We start from the raw sequence: 21,605 nt of genomic DNA on the forward strand, positions 1-21,605 counted from the left end.
ATAAAGAATGAGCAATCTTCTCTTATAAAATCGTTTTATGAGATCAATTAGGCCCATAAATTTTTTTAGATTATAAAATTATTTTTATTATAAAATAAATTCAACTTATCATATGAAACTATCTCAATTTATGAATTTACTTTTATAGATATCTTTATAGCTATATTTCTCAAGTCTAAATCTAGCGAGAGTCAGTAATCACTAATTGTTTGCTTCATTGTGTTAGTATTCCTCATTTGCATACGTGCATTTAAGCGAATTGAAGTGTACTCGAAACTTTTGTCATGGCATAAGTGTTGTATATATCTATCGGATGCATCCCCAGCACATTGAAAGTGCATCTTTACTAGAGGTTTTTCCAAGCAAATGCAAACTACAAGGCCAAAGCTAAACATCAACCAGTATTGGAGACGACGGAGTTCAAGCACAGTACAGTAAGAGATCATCGGATAAAAAAAGCGGGCATACACATGATGTTCTTCATATACAAATTAGATTAATCTGCTTTCTAAGATTTCTCTCTTAGTTTCCTGATCGAATCTGCTTTCTAAGATTTCTCTCTTAGTTTCCTGATCGAAACAGTAAGCAGGTGCTTGGGTGACTGAATCTTGCAGTACCGCACCAACCTCGAACGTAAGCACGTGTGTGGAGATCCCTACAAAATGCACGGTCACATGATTCAAACTCAGATTTATCATTTTAAGTAGTTCCTTGAATGAAGAAACAAACTAGTAATTACTAGCTTGGAGAGGTAAATTTCCAAATGATATCAGTCTCTATCTTGAGTACTCTTGATAAATGATCATACTGACATGACTTGATAGTTAAAAATGACAATACTTCGCAACAAATTAACAAACATACCATCGTAGAAATCCCACCGAACTGGCCTCCTCGTGAGGACATCCTCGTAGTAGATAATAAATTCCACCTTCTCCCAAACGTTGCACAGAAACCCATCGGTGGCCTTAGTTCCAAGGTAATTAGCCCCATCAAGAAAATCTGGGCGAGGAATACCCACCTCGAAATGCATTACCTCGCATGCCCTCCCGCACCTACCGTATAATAAAACGAAGTGCCGTTGTTCCATTCAACATCATATTGCAGCTCACCTAGTTGCCTCTGAATTATGTTCACGTTCCGGCCTTTGGGCCAGTCGTACCAGAGGTCGTTGATTTGGAGGCGAGTGGAGTTCAAGTTCAAGAAGAGAATTGCGTGAAATTGCTCGGGCCATGGCAAGGGAGTTGGGGTGGAACGAGGCAATTCAGCGGAAGAACTCACGAAAAGGAAGATCAGAGAGGCCAAGCAAAGCAGATTGAGTTTCATTTCTTCTCCTTTTTTGCTGCTGTGCCTGTGTCTCTTCATTTCTTGTGGCCTGTGGGGTTCTGTATAGGAGGGGAGATAACGTCCTTGGCTCGACTGAGGCGAGTGGTTAAGAATAAAACTTGGGGAGTCATGATTTCAAATCTGCTGAGGTGAAATTTGTATTTTCTGTTTTTTTTTTTTTTTTCTCTCTTTTTCTGTGTACTTGCGACTATTCTCAAGTGACTCTAGATATTTTTAAATATTTTCTAAATATAAAATACTTTTTAATTTTTAATTTTTTTATCTAATAATTATCATTTCTTCAAAAAAAAATAATATAACTTTTTCAAATTTTAAAACAAAAATATTATAAATAATAAATAATTTTTTAATTTTATAATACTTTTATTCATTTTTTTTTCTTACTTTCCAAATATGACTTGAAGATGAGACCTTAAAGGAACTTACTCTTATATATATATATATATATATATAGAGAGAGAGAGAGAGAGAGAGAGAGAGAGTAATAATCTTATATAATTGAATTCGAGAAAGTATATTCAATATTGTGGGTTGGATGTTTATTTTCGCGAATCTACCAATAATCATAAATCATTTCCGCTGTGTGACAGTTGGCGAGTCCAGACTGAAGACTCAATATATCATCCCACGCCAGACTCATCCATCTCCCTGTCTTATTCTCTGAACTAATTAATACACCAGACTCTGGTGACCAGAGAGTCCCTCATGCTGTTTTCTACACTGCAGATTGGAAAATCATCTCCGCCAGCTCCTGCAACAATAGATTCAGATTGAGGCCGAATGGAGATAGTCACTAAATAAATAAATAGGTAAAAACAACAAATTACTCCAAGCAATAATAGCCTGAAAATTAAATGATATATCCACCAGAAAATCAAAAGATTACTTGAAACTAAAAAGAAGAAACGTCTGTTTCCTGCTTTTTTTATGCTAAATGGTACTGTTGATTTTGAATGGGAAGTAAATACACTGACTACACTTGTGCTATTACGAGAGCGGAGATTTTCATTCTGTAATTCTTTTTCACGCTTCTTCTCTCCCATCTCCCATTTTCACTGACTAACCTATATCAGTTATTAGTCTTTACTATGTCTAGTTCTACATGCGCCAGTTCAGAGGTGGAGAAGGATGCTCTGAAATATCGTGAAATAATTCAATAAAAGAAATTTATCCTTCCAATACCTGCTTGCCCGAAGCAACTTTGGGTTCTCCCCATTCCAAGGCTTTCTTCTCGAGCATTTCAAAATCTGCTTTACCAGCCTGATGAAAGATGCGACCTTGCATTAGCCACGGGCATAGGGGGAGGAGGGGGGGATGATATGAAAACATTTTACCTCTATTTGAGCTCCAAGTTCTGTGTCAAAACTCTCGTATCTCTTGCGAACAAGCTCAGCTAAAGAACCATCCTTTGTTTTATGACAATAAAAAAGAACCATTTAGTCTTGAAATTAGAGGAGAGAATAGAAACTTTTGATTTAAATTAACGCATGCAGCCAGCCCATAAAAGACATAGATGAAACATTAGTTTATCACCTCAATCAGCTTGGCAACATTCCGAAGTCCACGGGCCAGGGTATCCATTCCAGTAATATGAGCAATGAATAAATCTTCAACATCCGTACTCTCTCTTCGCCTATATGTCAGTAAGTGAAGAAACGTATCAAAACAAAGTCAATTGTATTCATTTATCGATCATGAAAAAGGAAACGGGATGACTGTGGCGATAAGCACAAATTTAAGAAAAACAAAATGAAAGAAAGGCCTGACAGTTTTGCATCGAAGTTGAATCCTCCTGGTGCTAGTCCACCCTGTGATAGGAACAACAACAGTTGCAGAAATTGCATTATCCATCAAAACAATTTGATGCTTGTAATTACAAATTAAAGACACATTTATCACTTACATTTTTTACCACACTGAGCATAACCAGAGTTGCCTCTCCAATATCTGTGAGAAATTGATCAGTATCCCAACCTGTAGCAAACGACAACAGCTCCAGATAAGAAAATTGCAGCGTTCTAAATTACATGAAGTCCATGATTTTTTTTTAAAAGTACATAACTAGGAAAAGTTTTTGTTTATAACTATTCAATACCAATCTGTGGGTCACCCGTGTTTGCATCAATATTTCCCAGCAGACCATCGAGTCTTGCGGTTTCAAGTTCATGATGACAGCTGCAAGTACAAAAGCATTACATATTTGTAGAGGTTCACACTTTCCTCCTTGCTTGTTTAATTCAATGGAAAAGTTACAGGTGGGAATTTACCACGTGCTTAAGATACAAAATAGGGCATACCTGTGACCAGATAGGGTGGCATGATTGCACTCGATGTTTAGTTTAAATTCTCCTACAAAAGAAAACAGGACAACAATATCATGAATTTGTCAAGGTCATGAATTTGACATTAGATATAGAAAGGCTTTCATCTCACAATTAAATGTTAGTCAAGGGCTGCAAAACATTCAATTCAACAAAATTTAATTCATGAAAATACTAATGTAGATGAAAACAGTATGGAAATGATAATTCTGATATTAAAAATAATTTGTTACCATTAGATTAAAGGCAAAAAAAGGACCATGAATAACAAACTTTAAATTACCTGTAAGACCATATTTTCATAGGAAATTAGCAGCTGTTGCTGCATCCCAGTCATACCTGGAGATATTTACCATATGTAAGCGTAATGGAAAGTGCAATCCATATAAGAATTAAACAGAAAAGTTAAGAAACATACTGATGTTTGGTAGGTTCCAGGGGCTTGGGTTCAATGAGCAATGTACCTAAAAAGCACAAGAAGAAGAAAAGAGAACTGATTAAGATACAAATTACTCATACTGTCTGTCCCAATAGACAATAAAAATCGGCTTTTTAATTTTGTATATGATATAACACAACTGAACTAGTATGCGGCATTGCAATAAATCAAACACAAGGGTACCAATGGATCCAATCTTCTTCTTGTAAGCAGCAGCTGCCTCAAAGAACCTTGCCTGTCAGTGGATAAATAATAAAGAATAAGAGAAATAACACCCATGAGTAAAGATATGTAAAAGAAGATTACAAAAAAAATAAAGTTAAGACCACTTGGTGGCACAGTAGTATCAAAACAAATTAAGATCAAGACACAGTGTACCCAATAAAGTCATTGCCCACTTTATCAGCACAATATATATCTTGTTCATCAACAAGAGTTGGCTTAGTTGCACTTCTCAGTGCTTCAGCTCCACAGAGAGGCCCTTGATTACCATCAATAAATTGTACAGAGTTGGATGGGGTCTTGGCAAAACTTCCCAGCTTGTGTTGCGGTTCAGGATCTAGAGATTTAATTGTAGAATAGATCCCAAGGAACGCACCATATGATCAAGCTCTCGTCCCATATCTGTATTCAAAAGAGTCTGATAACCCTCACGACCACCCCAAAACACGTAATTTTCTCCACCTAAATAATGTGTGACCTGTAGAATGAGTCAACAAGGCACCTTAAAATATCGTAGGAAAAAAAATTATGTAAGTAAAATAAAAGAAAAACAAAATTGTAAGCATGACCGAAAAGCATACAGCCAAATTTCTGCAATAAGCATTGCATGCACACACACATACCACCTCTATGGCTTTCTTGACTTGAGCAGCAGCATATGTATATACACCTAGTTCAGAGCTGTAAACCAAGTATCTCTGATATATAAGTCCAGGAATGAAAGAGCACGCTTAACTTAGGATATATATATGTATTTTTACATAAACACATGCGTACATATATATAAATTACCTTGTAGCGGCACCATGCATGTAGCGGGGATGCATGAACAGCTGAGCTGTACCCCACAGAGGGCGGATCTTGGTTCCCTAAACAGTCGCATGATAGAAGCATTTAAATGAGGCAGACTTCATATCAGCAATGGCAACATTAAAAAAAAAAAAAAAATTGCTGTAAAACATAAATAAAGGTCTAAGTTGACATCGAAGAAAGTAATTTGCTGTTGCCAAAACAGGTGCACAAACATACAGCCTTGAAAACAACAATTTGTTAAGAGATGAATGTATTCATCATAAGCTTTTAATCTTTCTTCTTGCCCTTCTTCATCTTTGAAGCCATTATAGGTTAAAAGTATCCAGTTCCTTGAAGCTTGGGTATGCTTGGCTCCTTTACAAAGGGTACAATAAAAAATCAGTGTGGCTTAAAATGACTATTAATATTATTGCACAAAACATTCCAAAAAACTCTTCATCATCTAGATTATCATCCAGTCATAATAAAATTCTCCTCTATATTGGTTTTAGTGATTTGCAAAAAAGGGAAGGCCATGTCTTTAAGCACACGATTTAACTATCAAGGGTTTCACTTGGTCAATGGGTACATGCACTCAAATTGATAAAATAAAGGAAACGGTAATCTCCATAGAGATTTAAGCCTCAGAACTCTTAATCCTGGCAAGATGCAGTAAATGATGGTGTGGCTTACATCACAGTTATTGACATGACAATTGGCCTGTTCGTTCATATAAACATACCTGAAGCTCCTTAGCAAGGGCCACTACTTCATCCAAGTTTGCATTACTTTCCTGTGACAGAGGTAATAATGCCAAATGACTGTTTTTGTCAAAGTATAGTCAGAGCAGTTGAATGTTATCGAGAAGTAGAAACAACACAAAACTTCAAAATTTTCAGAGCAACATCTTTTGATGCCATGCCACGTTGAGTAAGCAATACAATTTCAATTCCTATACTTCCTTTCTCTCTAGTTTAAACAAGAATAGAACAAATGCGATTAGCACATTGACCTTAAAAGATGACTCGCCTCCAGGGTTTTGCCATCAGGGCTATATCCCTGTCATGGAAGCACCATCTATCGACTCCAAGCTTGTTTATGAACTCAAAATTGGCTCTCACTGTTTTATGCATTAAAAGGATTCGTTTTACTTCCACTTGCACACTTATCAATGCCATAAACAGAAAATGAACTCATAGAGATCAATCTTACTTCTTCTCTTGGCCATGGCCACTGAATTTGTTCCATCTTCCCATGGCCAATACTTTGTAGATGCACCAAATGGGTCACTACCAGTCCCACTGAATTGGTAGTGACCCATTTGGTGCATCTTCCCAGTCCCACTGAATGTGTGCCAAAAAAAGAAGAAGCAACAAAGTCTTCAGAACCATCATTTTCTAGTCTCATGCAAACTCCTCTGCAATGTAAGCAACATAAAACCACTCATCATCAGCCAATAAACAAAGGTACAGACTACCCAAAGTCAAATTAACAAAGAACCTCACCCGGCAATTTCTAGACTCGCACAATAGACCAACTTCGGAGAATACCCAGTGTTATGATAGAAAAATAAATAATACAATCGACCCCTTCCCTTCAGTTAAGCTTCCGGAACAAGTGGGGTTGATTCACGTAGCATCAAGGAGAGATCTCAAGTAGATTTTATTATTTATTTTTATATCTTAACACAAAATTTGACCAATTTTGGAGAACATCCGTAACCAACAATACACCAATTTCGGGAAATATTCATGACCAAACCAGCAGATTAAAAAGAAAATGACCCCTCAAGCACGAAACCTATCAGTGACAAGCAAATAGAAGACTCACCTCCACGGCAACAAACTCACAAAAGAATCATCGTAAAGGAACAAAAAAGCCTGCTGTATATAGTAAAAGCAATAAACGAAAGAGGGAAAGACTTACAGATTGAAACTGGCCTTCCTGCTATTGCAATACGAACATAACAAAGAAACCTCCCACAATCACAGCTCTTAAGAATTACATGTATAAATAGTATACTGGTCGATATCAACATTAATAATCAATATGTTGGAGACAATTTCAATTGACTAATTAATTCTAATCAACATGCAAACGTGTCGGGCTGGGTTTGATTTGTTGCATAAAATGCCATTCCGATGAAGAGGAGATGGATATTTTCTAAATTTAAAAAGCGGCGATAGAGTTGTTTTCTCGTGAGGGGAGGCAGTATCGTTACTTTCGTTATTCTGTCTATAGATTGGTTGGCGAGGCCGCGAGGCTGACTATGACTCATAAGTCATAACACTCTTTAATGACGTGGAATGATAATGGATTGGATTTGTTCTGTCCGAGTCAGCTATGACATTTTAATTTATCTTTAATGGTGTTGTTTAAATCATCAGTTGAGACGAGAAAGATGTAAATAATAGTAAAATAATTTATAAATAGTAATAAAATGGTTTGAATTAAAATATTTTATTATATTTTTAAAAAAAAAATTGAATAAAATTATTATAAAATTAAAATATTGTTATAATATTATTTTTATTTTGAGATTTAAAAAAATTGAATTGTTTTTTATATTTTGTTTGAAAGTTTAAAAAGTTATAATGATTAAGTCTCATTTGGATTCAGAGTCAATTTCATCTCATTTCATCTCATATCATCTAAGTATTATAATATTTTTAAATTATTATATAAAATATAATAAACAATATAATTATTTTAAATCCTAAAATAATAATAATATAAAAAATTCATATTTTAATAATATTTTATTTAATTTTTAACTTTAATCTCAATTCACTATCCAAACTTCACCTAAATTAAAAAAATTTTGAAGAAAATTAGGTGAAATGAAATCCATTGAAATGGTTATCCAAACCAAATCTATTGTTCTCTTACTTCGGACTTCTAGAGTGGACTTGGGTCACGTGCTTGCAATTGCATCGATGGATTAATTCTTTGGGAGCTTGGGCCCATATAGACTTTGACCCAATGAAGAATAATGGGGTGAGAATAAAATGAGAAGAGAGATTGGATTCTTTAGACTAGATAGCATAAGGTTTGATCTTTAAATAGGAGAACTAGGTTCGAATCTCTCATCCATGTATTAAAAAAAATATTTTTGAACAAATTGTAATTTTACATAGTATCAAAGTAGCATAACTGATTTTGAACCTTATTCTACATTCTCTCGAATTTAATTAAATATTGTAACTATTGGATTCACTCATTAAGGAATGGTGTTAAAATATAAATTAAATAATAAATCTAAATTTTTTTCATCAATTTAAATTTTTTGAACAAATAGTAATTTCACAATTACATTTTTACGTCAGTTATATATATATATATATATATATATATTTCTAAGCAAGCAAATATATTTCATTAGGAAAAATAATATAAGAGGAGGGGATGAAGTTCCCCAACAAACATCCCAAACAATAACAACAGTACAAAGTGGTGGATAAAAAAGAAAAAAATAGATTTTTATGACCAATTTCTTAGTCATCACCCATATCCTACAAAGTGGATGCCGTCTTAAAAGACGGAAATAGTTGTTCGTAAAAAATTGCAAACAATGGAACCACCGCCGATAGCAGTGGAACGTCCGCTGAAAGCGATGAGAGTGGAAGGTACACTATTGTTTGTTGTCTTGAGATGATTTTTGGAAAGATTATCAATCCCTTCTTCGAGATCACGGTTTAGGGAAAGCGATAACATAAGGAAAAAATCGGTATCAAGTGGACTGATATGTTGATCATCATTCCCACTCGCATGTGATGGCTGGTGAGATGGAGGCTGGGTGGCCCGGATCTGAAAGATCTCGACAAGACAAAGCTGCTGGAACGACACGTGTAACCATCAAAAGCGTCATTGTGTAGCGGTGCGTGGGGAACACGCGCGGAAACAAGCCGCACGTGAGGTCCACGCGTAGACCTTTTTGGCGCGACTCAACGCCGTCCCAATAGATCGACAGTTGTAGGATGGGGTGGTGGGGCGTGTGTAGGTGGATGGCAGCTGAAGAGTAGCAGATCTGATCAAAACCGAACCGATAGAGAGAGGAGGGAAAAAAATACTACATAGAAAGTGTAAATACAGTGCGAAAATGAAAAGGAGAATGAGAAGAGGGTGAGAGACACAACTCCACCCTCCTCTCTGACAATGGCTCTTATGAAAATTAGGTTATTCTACAGAGAAGACAGATGTACTCACTCTAAACGAAAATATCTACTTCCTCTAGCATTATTCAAAGGGAGTAACACTTGGTCCCACATCGATTATATATTTGAAATTGAAGGGGGAAATGATATCATATTTTCAAATAGATCGGTTATATATTTGAAATTGAAGGGGGAAATGATATCATATTTTTAAATAGATTTTCCGTTTTTTGATAGTGATAGGAAGTACTCGTGGATGACAAAATAAATCCAAAATTCAAATGATACTGACTGAGCGGACAAGAGCGTCGCTGAATGGTAGAGTCAAGTATATTGGGCTAGCAGTAGGTAGCTTAGCCATTAGCTTAATCAAATTGGTACAAAATATTAAGGCCACCTTCCGATTTCAAATATATCTTATTTCATTTTATTTTATTATTATAATTTTTTTAAATTTTTACACTAAATATAATAAATAATTTAATCTTTTTAAATTTTAAAATAATAATAATATTAAAAATAATATTTTAATAATATTTTATTCAACTCATTTAAAACTATTTCAATTCATCTCTAAATCTAAATGGGCTTAAAAATTCTACTGAAATGATTACAAATTAAGCTCTAGTATTGGCATGACTTTCTTCTAGGACCTTTATTCATGCCTTGCTATTTCTGTTCACGCGGAGTATAATATCTGGACAGTCGTCAACTACACTGAAGAGTAATTAAGACCTCCAACATAGTTTAACTTTTTATTTTAAAAGAGGAAAAAAAGGCAAGGATATATTTCAAGGTTCTAGTGTAACGGGACGATCATAATAATGAACACGGGGTACTTGGTTTTTATACAATTTGGAACGTACGTCGTAGCAGTACCTTATAAAGCAACTGTGTTTGCTTTTCTAGGCAGGCATGCGTGCAGTCACGCTCGCAAGTCACAATTGTAAAAGCTGTCATGCATGTCACACACTTGGATGCAAATCGGAAGCTTTTAGCATTTTTTAGTGCAAATTCAAGTAAAAAAAGAGTGATAGTTTATGGATTAAAAAAAAAAAAAAGTTACAAGAAGTCTAGCTTACATCATATACCTTCATCTAATCAAATCGGTATGTAATTTATCAATTTTATTTAAATATTTAAGATAAAATAATATAAATAATAAATTATATATTGATTAGATAGAAAAGTAAGTTGTGTAAGATTTTTCGTTTAGAATTTTCAAAAGAAGACTAAACAAGTGGAGGAAGAAAAGACTGGACGATATGATATATCCGTGGATCCACGGCTAACTTTTGCTGTTGAGAAAGACTAGACACCGCAAGAGGGCAAAATGACAATCCAACCAACGGTCTAGGAAAAAAGAAAGAAAGAAAGATGCCGATGCATTATATAACTCCCAATTCCGACAGTTGGACCTACCTGAATTGCCACCTCAGCCACATCTAACTTTGGCCCAACCCTTATAATGCTCGAGCTTAATCTTAGCCCGACCCATTCCTAATTATATGGAAAACGGAAACAGCTGGGATAAAATTATGGCCGCCCGCCAGGAAGGGATCATCTACTATATATAAATTTGGAAACTTTTGTTTAATTTCTTGTCAAACTCGTTATTCGCAAGTGTGGAAACTCCTAATTTGGGAAGCTTTCAGTTTCTTGTCTCATTCTCTGACTTGGATCTATTATCTAATTACAATATTGGACCCGACAGTCGAAATAATATTGCAGACCACAAATTAATATTTGAAAAAAGAAAAAATGAGGGAGTTAAGACATCCATTTATAGTTTAGAATAATATAGTTAAGAGAAGAGAAGAGATTTTTTTTTTTTTTTTTTAACAAAGCAAACAACTTCATTCATCATAAAAGAAAGGAGGGCATCATGCTCAATGATATAGGAAACAATCTCAAAAAAAGAGTTCTACCAAACTATTAAGTCATGTAGATGCCAAGAAGAGTACTTTGCCAAACAATCAGTTGCAGCGTTGGCCATACGGCCTCTATGTTGTACTTCAATTTTAGGAAATATTTTTAACATATATTTTTTTTTATCACAAATACTAGATTTTTCCAAATAGACATCGATTTCTCCTCTTTTGTAAGCTCTTGAACAACCAACAAAGCATCGCTTTCCACTTGAAGCTCATGAATTTTCAATGGAAAACATAACTGCAGACCCCTTAGCAAAGCCAAAAGTTCAACTTCCATAGGATCAATGATCTCATGCTCGGATTTGCTAGCTGTAAAGAGCATCTTCCAAATCTCATCTCAAAGAATCATTCCCACACCAGAAGAGAAATGATTTGATCACAAAGATATATCACATTGATTATAAAGTTGTTTTTATTATAAATTAAATCTAACGTATGACATGAAACTATATTAATTTATAAATTTACTTTTATGATTTTTTTGTTGTGTATATAACAAATTTATCGAGAGAATTGATCGGTGGACAAGCAGAAACAAGAAATAAGCTTACAAAATTTCACTCTTCATGTGGTAGTACTAACCGTGCATAATTAAGTGACATACATCCACTTAATTAATTGAGAGGGTCAGGGCATAATTATACTTAGCGGATTTTGCTCCTTGTAAATTTTTAAGAAAAAATTTATTCATTATTTGATCTACACATCACACACTATACTTTTTTTCTCTTACTAAATGTGTAGTATATGGATGATAAATAGAATAATTCAATTAATTTAAGAAGAATAAAACAAAAAAAATAATCAAATTTTTTTTTAAAATAAAATAAAATTGTGGTGTGTGTGGATGATGAGTGTAGCAAAACTCATTTTATAAACTTAATTTTTTTATAAGCTGTAGATTGTTCCAAAAGAAGAAATTACCCTAAAAACATGCACTACAACAAATATAAGTTTTTTCCATGAATTCTTTTTCTAAGATATACGATTGTGGCAAATAGTAGGCTTATGACACGAAAATTGTTCGTGGGAAAAAAATGCAAGTCTTTTGCTACAAGATCACGTCAGTGAGTAAAACTTTGTGGAAAAATGGCTTTTTGCCATGAAATAAATATTTTTTGCTACGATTATAAGTCGCCTTCCTTTCGTGGGTTATTAGTTTTTTGCAACAAAGTTATTATTTTTTTCCGATGACATTGTCTCGCTGCAAATAGTCTTACTAGAATTATTTTTTTGGTTTCGGGTTATTAGTTTTTTTTACGAGATTTTTATCTTTTGCAGCGACTCTTATCTGCCGCAAATAGACTAACCATTTTAATTCATGTTATTAGTACTTGAGACGGTGTTATGAGCTTTGTCAACAATAATAACCCACCACAAATACTAATAAAATTAAATTCTCTGCTCCTTTCTCCCCCTAACAAAAGCACCTGCGCTATACTCTCTCTCTCTCCGTCTCGGATCTTAGCAGATCCATGCACCTTTGTCGTCTCCAGCCATGGTCATCGCCACCCTCAGCCGCCCTACAATTCCTCCAATCACCAACTATCGCTCCACCCCAACTCCCACATCTCTCTCCCTCGCATGGTCTCTTTCATTGGTCTCCACCGCACACCCCCCACGGTTTTTTGATTATAATGGGCCTTCCCCGCGGGCGTGAGCCACCATTGCCGCCTCCAGCCAAGACACAGTACCACCACGAGCAACCCATAGACACAGTAGCACCTCCCGCAAGCCTCCTTTGCTGTCCAACCCTTAAGCATGGTAAAAATCTCACCTTTGTGTCTCAAGTGTATTATTTTAGTGTATATAAACGTGTATGGTGTGGTGTTAAGGGCCTTGGCAAATTTGTATCTATGTAAATTACTATTTCAAATATTTTCAACTACTTAAATTGCACCTCACAGGGTTCTGAGTCTGCTCTAAAAATAGTTTTGGGTTAGTCGTGGATGAAAATAGAGCTGAAGAGATGAAAGCACTTCATGCCCTTAGCACTTGGAATGAAGAGAGTAGAGTTCAGGTGTGTTTCTTCTCTGTTTTCCAATTTTTGTTAGTTCTGTTTATTTTCTTTTAGGGAGGGGGGATTGATTATCTTATGTTTTCATAAGTGAAAATTGAAGGTGTACACTTCTTTGCTTCTCAAATCCAATTGTTGTGTTTTTGTATTGCCTTAAATAATTGTGATGGTATGGAGCGTCGTAACTAAATTAGCTCCATGCCTTGTTTGCCTTGGATTTATGTTATGTAAGATTTTTTAAAGGATTTGAAGTTTTTCATGTATATTAACTTGATTCGTATATGTACATTCCATGGAAGCTCAACTAGAGTGAGACAAGCAGAGAGGTGAAGGAAAGTGACATACAGTGATGTTTGGAAATTTGTAAAGTTCTCTCTGCACTAAACTTTCTACTTTGTCTTCATTTCAAATTTACTAGGCAAGAATTAATAAGAAGCATGAGGTTCTTGATATTTTCAATTGTTTTTTTGTCCTAGCAATCCTTGGTTGTAATTTTATGAACACTTGAAGATAGACCGTGTCAAGAAATATGAATATTGTTTATCGTGTTAGTTCTCGAACTACTTCTGTATAAATTGTTGCATTCTACATTAGCTTTATCACCACTTAGCAAAGGATACTAGGCAATAGTCGACACATTTTTTTTCCACTTTTTGATATTTATTTGGATGACATACATCATGTAACTGGGTTATACAAAGTAAAAAATTGTAAAAATCTCAATTCTTTTTTTCAAATTTACAAAAATGCATAGGCAATCCCTCGATGTTTCTGAAGAAGACTTGTAGACTAACTCTCTCTGTTTTATATGTAACTTTTCCAGTGTCTAAGGGTTGCTCTAATTCTTTTGGCACTTTTCTACTAGCCCTTCAAGGAAGACGAGCTGAAGCAAAGCACTGAGGTTCAAATAATTTTTTCGGAACAACCAAAGGTTGTAGGTTACAGAATGTGATGGAAAAAAGGGGAAAAAAAAAACTTATTCTTATCATTGTTTCAATATAGATGGATTTAAGTGCATCTATAATTTAAAATTGTGTTTATACACACTTTCTATGATGCTCATTGGAGCTGGAATAAATATGATAGATGGGCTGCTAAATTATATGTAATTTGATTCTTCTGTTTTTGTCCCTGCAGATTTTCTGTGAATTTGATTGGGAGTTAGATGAGCTTCTCTACCCTCTCACTGGAGCTCTCGCCAGTTGATGGCCGGACCCTTATTGATTTCGTGCATACCAAAGGTCTTCGAATGCGGTCTTTGGGACATGTAGTAAGTGTTTTTTCTGACTCAAGCATTTGATTCTTTATTATTTTATTATCTTCACCTAAATAAGATTTATCTCATTCACTTTGAAAATAGCTCTTATAGATCTAAAGGAAGGCTTTTCCATAAATTTGCAATTCTACATGGCTGGTATACTACATACAACTGAAATATAAAAACAATGTGTTTTAATTTGTGGCGATAACATCTCTTCTTAAATAAGTAATTTGTGGAAAATATATATTTCTGAATTTTTTCCCACCACATCATACTAGATGAAACCTTATTTGTCACGAAGAAAAAAAAGTTTGAACCACTACGGTAGTTAAATGGTGTTATTTCCTACCACATTATACTAGATGATTATGGTGGGAATTGCTTATTTCTAACAGAACTGATCATCCATAATAATTTTTCGCCGCGATCGAATTAGTGGGTAAAACTTAAAAGACACATCTTTTGTTACGAAAGAAATTTATGGATATACTTGATTTTCCATAAACTTCTTCCATGGATAAAGACATTATTACTAACCACGACTTGATGTTAGTGAACTTAGTTGCCACGAAATTAAAATGTTTTACCTCCTGTTCATGTCGTGATAAAAATGATGGTTTTTCCCATGAAATCAAAAGTTGATAGAAAAAGAATTTTTTCCCACCAATTTTATTTAACGGGTCTCTCACGACACAAATTGGTGAGAAACATACAATTTTCTACAAAGTCTACACTTTTTGACCACACTCCCTATTCAGAAAAAACAAGATTTGTTGTAGTGATGAGTTCTTTTTATTTTGCCACCTGAATAATTAAAGGTTCTAATCCCGCCCGCGAGAGGTACAAATTAATTAATCAGAAGGCACGTAATATATATAACCCCATCAACAGACTCTGAAAACATCAAAGATTAATATATGTATATATATAGTTTACCGATGTAATATTATTGCGATATATATCAATGTACGTACATGCCTGGATCATTGCATGAGAGATGGGTTAGTTTTAGTACACACTGATGCATGTAAGAATCTGTCAGTTTTAGGTTACGTTTGGGTATTGAGATGATTTTAAATGATCTGTAAATAATAATAAAAAAGTGATGAAAAATTAATAATAAAATATTAAATATTAATGAATAGTAATAAAAATAATAAAAATTAAAAGAAAAGTAATGATAAAATATTGAATAGCAGTAGACTATCTAAACACAATCAAATACTCTATCTTATAAGTTAATTACACCCATCAGTCTACTTTAAGGAAAATTGGGTACTATAGATCTTACATGCTAGTTGAATGTGTGTGTGTGTGTCTATATAGACTACAGAGAGATGGTAATTATATTGTTAGATGCATCGTAAGGATGGCTTGAACGATAGATATAAAAAAGTCATGTAACTGGGTTATACAAAGTAAAAAGTTGTAAAAATCTCAATTCTTTTTTTTCAAGTTTACAAAAATGCATAGGCAATCCCTAGATGTTTCTGAAGAAGACTTGTAGACGAACTCTCTCTGTTTTATATGTAACTTTTCCAGTGTCTGAGGGTTGCTCTAATTTTTTTGGCACTTTTCTACTAGCCCTTCAAGGAAGACGAGCTGAAGCAAAGCACTGAAGTTCAAATAATTTTTTCGGGACAACCAAACATTGTAGGTTACAAAATGTGATGGCAAAAAGGGAAAAAAAAAACTTATTCTTATCATTGTTTCAATATAGATGGATTTAAGTGCATCTAATAATCCAAATTTGTGTTTATACACACTTTCTATGATGCTCATTGGAGCTGGAATAAATATGATAGATGGACTATTAAATTATATGCAATTTGATTATTCTATTTTTGTCTCTGCAGATTTTCTGTGAATTTGATTGGGAGTTAGATGAGCTTCTCTACCCTGTTAGGTAGCAGATTTTGGCTCACTGGAGCTCTCGCCAGTTGATGGCCGGACCCTTATTGATTTCGTGCATACCAAAGGTCTTCGTTTTCAAATGTGGTCTTTGGGACATGTAGTAAGTGTTTTTTCTTATTCAAGCCTTTGATTCTTTACTGTTTTATTATCTTCACCTAAATGAAATTTATCTCATTCACTTTGAAAATAGCTCTTATAGATCTAGAGGATGGCTTTTCCATAAATTTGCAATTCTATACTACATACAACTGAAATATAAAAACAATGTGTTTTCATTTGCAGCGATAAATCTCTTCGTAAATAAGTATTTTGTGGAAAATATATATTTCCAAGAAAATATGGCATGGGCAAACACTTTTTGCCACAACCTCTTCCCAAGGGAAATGTGAAGAGTTTTTTCCCACCACATCATACTAGATGAAATCTTATTTGTCACGAAGAAAAAAAAAATTGAACCAGTACAGTAGTTAAATGGTGTTATTCTCCACCGCGTTATACTAGATGATTATGGTAGGAATTGTTTATTTCCAACAAACTGATCATCCATAATAATTTTTCGCCACGATCGAATTGGTGGGTAAAACTTAAAAGACACATCTTTTGTTACGAATGAAATTTATGGATATACTTAATTTTCCACGAACTTCTTCCATGGATAAAGACATTATTACTGACCACGAGTTAATGTTAGTGAACTTAGTTGCCACAAAATTAAAATGTTTTATCCCCTATTCATGTCGTGACAAAAATGATGGTTTTTCTCATGAAATCAAAAGTTGGTGGAAAAAAAATTTTTTCCCACCAATTTTATTTCACAGGTCTCCCATGACACAAATTGGTAAGAAACATACAATTTTCCATGAAGTCTACACTTTTCGACCACACTCCCTCCTGAGAAAAAACTAGATTTGTTGTAGTGATGAGTTCCTTTTATTTTGCTACCTGAATAATTAAAGGTCTAATCCCGCCCGCGAGAGGTACAAATTAATTAATTAGAAGGCACGTAATATATATAACCCCATCAACAGACTCTGTAAACATAAAAGATATATATATATATATATATATAGTTTACCGATGTAATATTATTGCGATATATGCCAATGTATGTATGTATGTATGCACATGCCCCATGCAATTAATTGGTGACATGAACGATCGATCGAGATGGTTCAATAATTTTGATTGGTTCAATTATCAGATAACTAAGTTTCTTAAAAAATGATTAATCAAGATTTGGATCATTGCATGAGAGATGGGTCAGTTTTAGTACACACTATGCATGCAATAATCTGTCAGTTTTAGGTTACGTTTGGGTATTGAGATGATTTTATATGATCTATAAATAATAATAATAAAGTGATGAAAAATTATTAATAAAATATTAAATATTAATGAATAGTAATAAAAAAATAAATATTAAGTAAAAAGTAATGATAAAATATTAAATAGCAGTAGACTATCAAAACATAACCGAATACTCTATCTTATAAGTTAATTACACCCATTAGTCAATTTTAAAGAAAATTGGGTACTGTAGATCTTACATGCTAGTTGTATGTGTGTATGTATATATATAGACTTCGGTGGGATGGTAATTATATTGTTAGGTGCATCGTAAGGATGGCTTGAACGATAGATATAAAAAAGTCATTGCACACGGTATCTATTCTGACATCATTCCATATATTTGACACGTATAATATAATGTATGTACATATTTTTAACTTTTACCAATCATTTATTGTTTTTAATTAAAATGTATCTTTCATATCTCATATGTACTATAAAAAATCCTAAATCTTGAATATATATATATATATTATATATTTGTGAATGCATATGTACCATACGGCACAAGTGCATATTAATGTTAATTATGTGTAGATAATTCAAATACTTCTAGATATAGATGGAAAAGCAGGTTAGGCAATTGCAAAGAGTGTTGAGTGTTAACTCTCAGATCATTGTTAAATCCGTGTTTTCACGTCCTATATATATATATATATATATGCATATTTCTTCTTCTTATAAGAGTTTTAATTGATTAATTAGTTTAATTGATAGCATTTTCAAGGTTGATAGTTTCAAAGGTGATAACTGCTATTAGTTAGGTGCCCCACAGGCAGGGTTGGCCATTTTTGGAGTCTTGTATAGGAAGTACGGCAAATAACCTATAAAGGAAAAAATTATTTTGCCTCCTAATTCTTACCCTGATCGTTGAGAATTTTTTATTTATTTAATAATTAAAGAAATCATTTTTAAATATATTGGTATATTTTTTTATTTTTTAAAATATTAAAAAATATGAATAGAAAAATTAAAAAAAATTACAAAAATAACTAACGATTAAAGTGAGAGGGTTAGGCAGCAGAGTAGCCCGACTCTAACCTAAAATGCACAACTAATTAAAAAGTTTCATAAAAAATAAAAGATGTGTTGTATGAGATTTATTTTTAATTCAGTGAGACCGGCCAATAAAAATATGCATGTTTACATTTTTTAATTGATCGAGTTTTCTAAACATATATTTTTAGGATTTTCTTTTAATTTATAAATTTATCTTATTTTACTTTTATGGAAATCGAGATTGAATATTCTAATTATTGAATATTTTTAATATAAAATGTTAGGATAGGTCTTATTTGGATAGTAAAAATATTTTATCTCATTATTATAATTTTTTTAAATTTTTATATAAAAATAATAAATAATTCAATTTTTTAAAATTTAAATAATAAAAATAATAATTTAGTAATATCTTACCCCATCTTAATATTAACCAAACCGCTACTAAAAGGAAGTAAAATTGGAAGAAACATTGATGACATCAATGCATCGGCCGCCATGCACATGATTCCGTGTTGCCGTACTTGGACGAGGCTAAAAAAACTGAGGTCATTGATGACACAAACTACTCTCAATACTTTCCCTCTACAAATTGACACGCGCTGTCATTTCAACAATTTAAAATTTTAATTTCCACGTCAGGTTTTCATCGACATCGACAGCTTCACACCATCTACTGGCTATTGAAGGAAATTACAGATTTTTTGTTTTTGTTTTTTCGAAGGTAAAGATATATGCGACGGTGTCTTTTCTCCCGGGAAGGATAAGATAAGACCACCATTTATTTAATCATCGATCCTAAGTTCCTAACCATCCTGCATGCAATTAGGAGGGGATCTAATCGATCCTCATCATTTAGCTTTTTTGTTTTTTTGTTTTTTGTTTTTTGTTTTTTGTTTTTTGTTTAAGGATGATGTGGTTGATCTTTAGAACATGCATGGAGACTTTCCAGTAGTTACGACAAATCTCTAGTTACGACACTAAACTTTCCTAGTAATATGAGAACTAACGTTTTTCATCAACAACCTGTGACAACAAACGGCAGTGGTTGATTTGAGGGCACCTAATTTTCAACATTTTACAATAAATTAAACAGTTTCGAATGATGATAGATAACAACAAGTTTCTCAGAATTATTAATGATAAAAGGGAATGCAAGTCGTAGATAAAAATTGTTTTGTTTTCTCATCTTTACTAGCTAGCTAAGTAGCTATGACGCAGTTTTTCTTTATTTCCAAGTTACTTTTTATGAGAATAATGAGTTGAATAGGTGGAGTGAGTTATGTGAGATTTATTTAAAATAAGTTTAAATATGTTTGGATGTTAAGATAAATTTAATACTATTTATGATAAATTTAAAAAGGTTGTGGATTCCACGTATAATAAAGATGTGTTGAGTTGAAAAAAATTATAGATCACACGTGTAAGGAGGTTTTGAATTGAAATGAGTTTAGTAATTTAAGAGTTGAGTGTTTAGATGTTAAATTTAGCTTAAAATTAGATTGAACTGAATTAATCTCAATTAAGGGTTCGTTTGGAAATTAAACTCATCTTAACTCATCATTACAACTTTTTCAAATTCTAACATAAAATATAATAAACAATTCAATTTTTTCAAATTTAAAAATAATAATAATAATATTAAAAAATAATATTCTAACAATATTTTATCATCTCAACTCAACTCAATTCAATTTAATATTTAAACGCAATCTAAATCTTACAACCAAATGAGACCTTAATTAAAGGTTAAAACCACCCCTAAAAAAAAAAAAAAAAAAAAAAGGGCTTCGAGAGGCAAAGGCGTAGCAATTAAATTTGAAGTGTAATAATTTACCATAAATTGCAATATTAAATCCTGGAGGAAGTCTAGCTAATCGAGTTTAATTGCAGGTTATTATTTTTTGACTTATTTCTGTTGATAATAATAGTTAATTTTTTTTTTCTCGGCTTAATAGTTAATTACAATGCATGCAGAAGTTTATTTCCATTATAAATTGTTTTATTGACTTTCATTTATAATATATAAAATGCAGTATTGTTAGCCACATGGAGGGTTCGCGTCTTTATTGCTTTCTCATCGATATTAGTGATGGTTTGAATAGTAAATTGTGATTAGATGGATTAAAATAAAAAATAAATAAAATATTATTAAAATATTATTTTTATAAATTTAAAATTTAAAAAAATTGAATTTTTTAATATATTTTATTTAAAAATTTAAAAAATTTATAATAATTAGATGAGATGAATTAAATAAAGACATGCTAACTAATTATTTCGATCTAGACTTTATTTATGGATTGTCCTGTTTTATTTTCTCAGGCTATTGGTTAGGTTTCAGAATCTCAAAATTAATATGATCATGTCTCCAAATTTTAGCAAATCAAAATTTCAAAATAGAATTCAGTTGATCCCTAACTCATGCATGAGTCCCACCGGCCATTAACATTGTCGGTGCTTTTGGGGTTGGATTTGCTGGCAGATTTGATCTGCCTGTAGATATATAGAGAATCATTCGAGATTATTTCAAAGCTGCCCGCAAAAATCCGGCCATCCCCACTACTCCTCTCACAAGCTTAACTTAATTTGTGGATAAAATTATAAGGATAATGAGCATGCATGCATGCAATTATTTCTAAAAAAATTCTATACAAAAACCTCACATTTCTGTATACTATTTAAAAATATGTGAATTTATTCTTTTATCCTTATATTTTATAAAATATAAAATATGAAACATGAGGATAAAAGAGTAAAATTATATATTTTTTAAGTGGTGTGTAAAGTGTAAAGGTTATGTGTAGCACAACTCTTATTTCTGAGACCACAAAAATCTGTCCAATATTATTATT

At 33.0% G+C, this 21,605-nt stretch overlaps 2 pseudogenes; both read right to left on the minus strand.

Moving 5' to 3' along the window:
- Window positions 1–277: 277 nt before the first annotated feature.
- On the minus strand, window positions 278–1,444 carry LOC121260998 (annotated as a pseudogene).
- A 388-nt stretch (window positions 1,445–1,832) lies between these two features.
- On the minus strand, window positions 1,833–6,479 carry LOC121260999 (annotated as a pseudogene).
- Between the last annotated feature and the right edge of the window lie 15,126 nt (window positions 6,480–21,605).

The sequence above is a fragment of the Juglans microcarpa x Juglans regia genome, chromosome 4D (assembly GCF_004785595.1).
Source record: "Juglans microcarpa x Juglans regia isolate MS1-56 chromosome 4D, Jm3101_v1.0, whole genome shotgun sequence".
Lineage (NCBI taxonomy): Eukaryota > Viridiplantae > Streptophyta > Magnoliopsida > Fagales > Juglandaceae > Juglans > Juglans microcarpa x Juglans regia.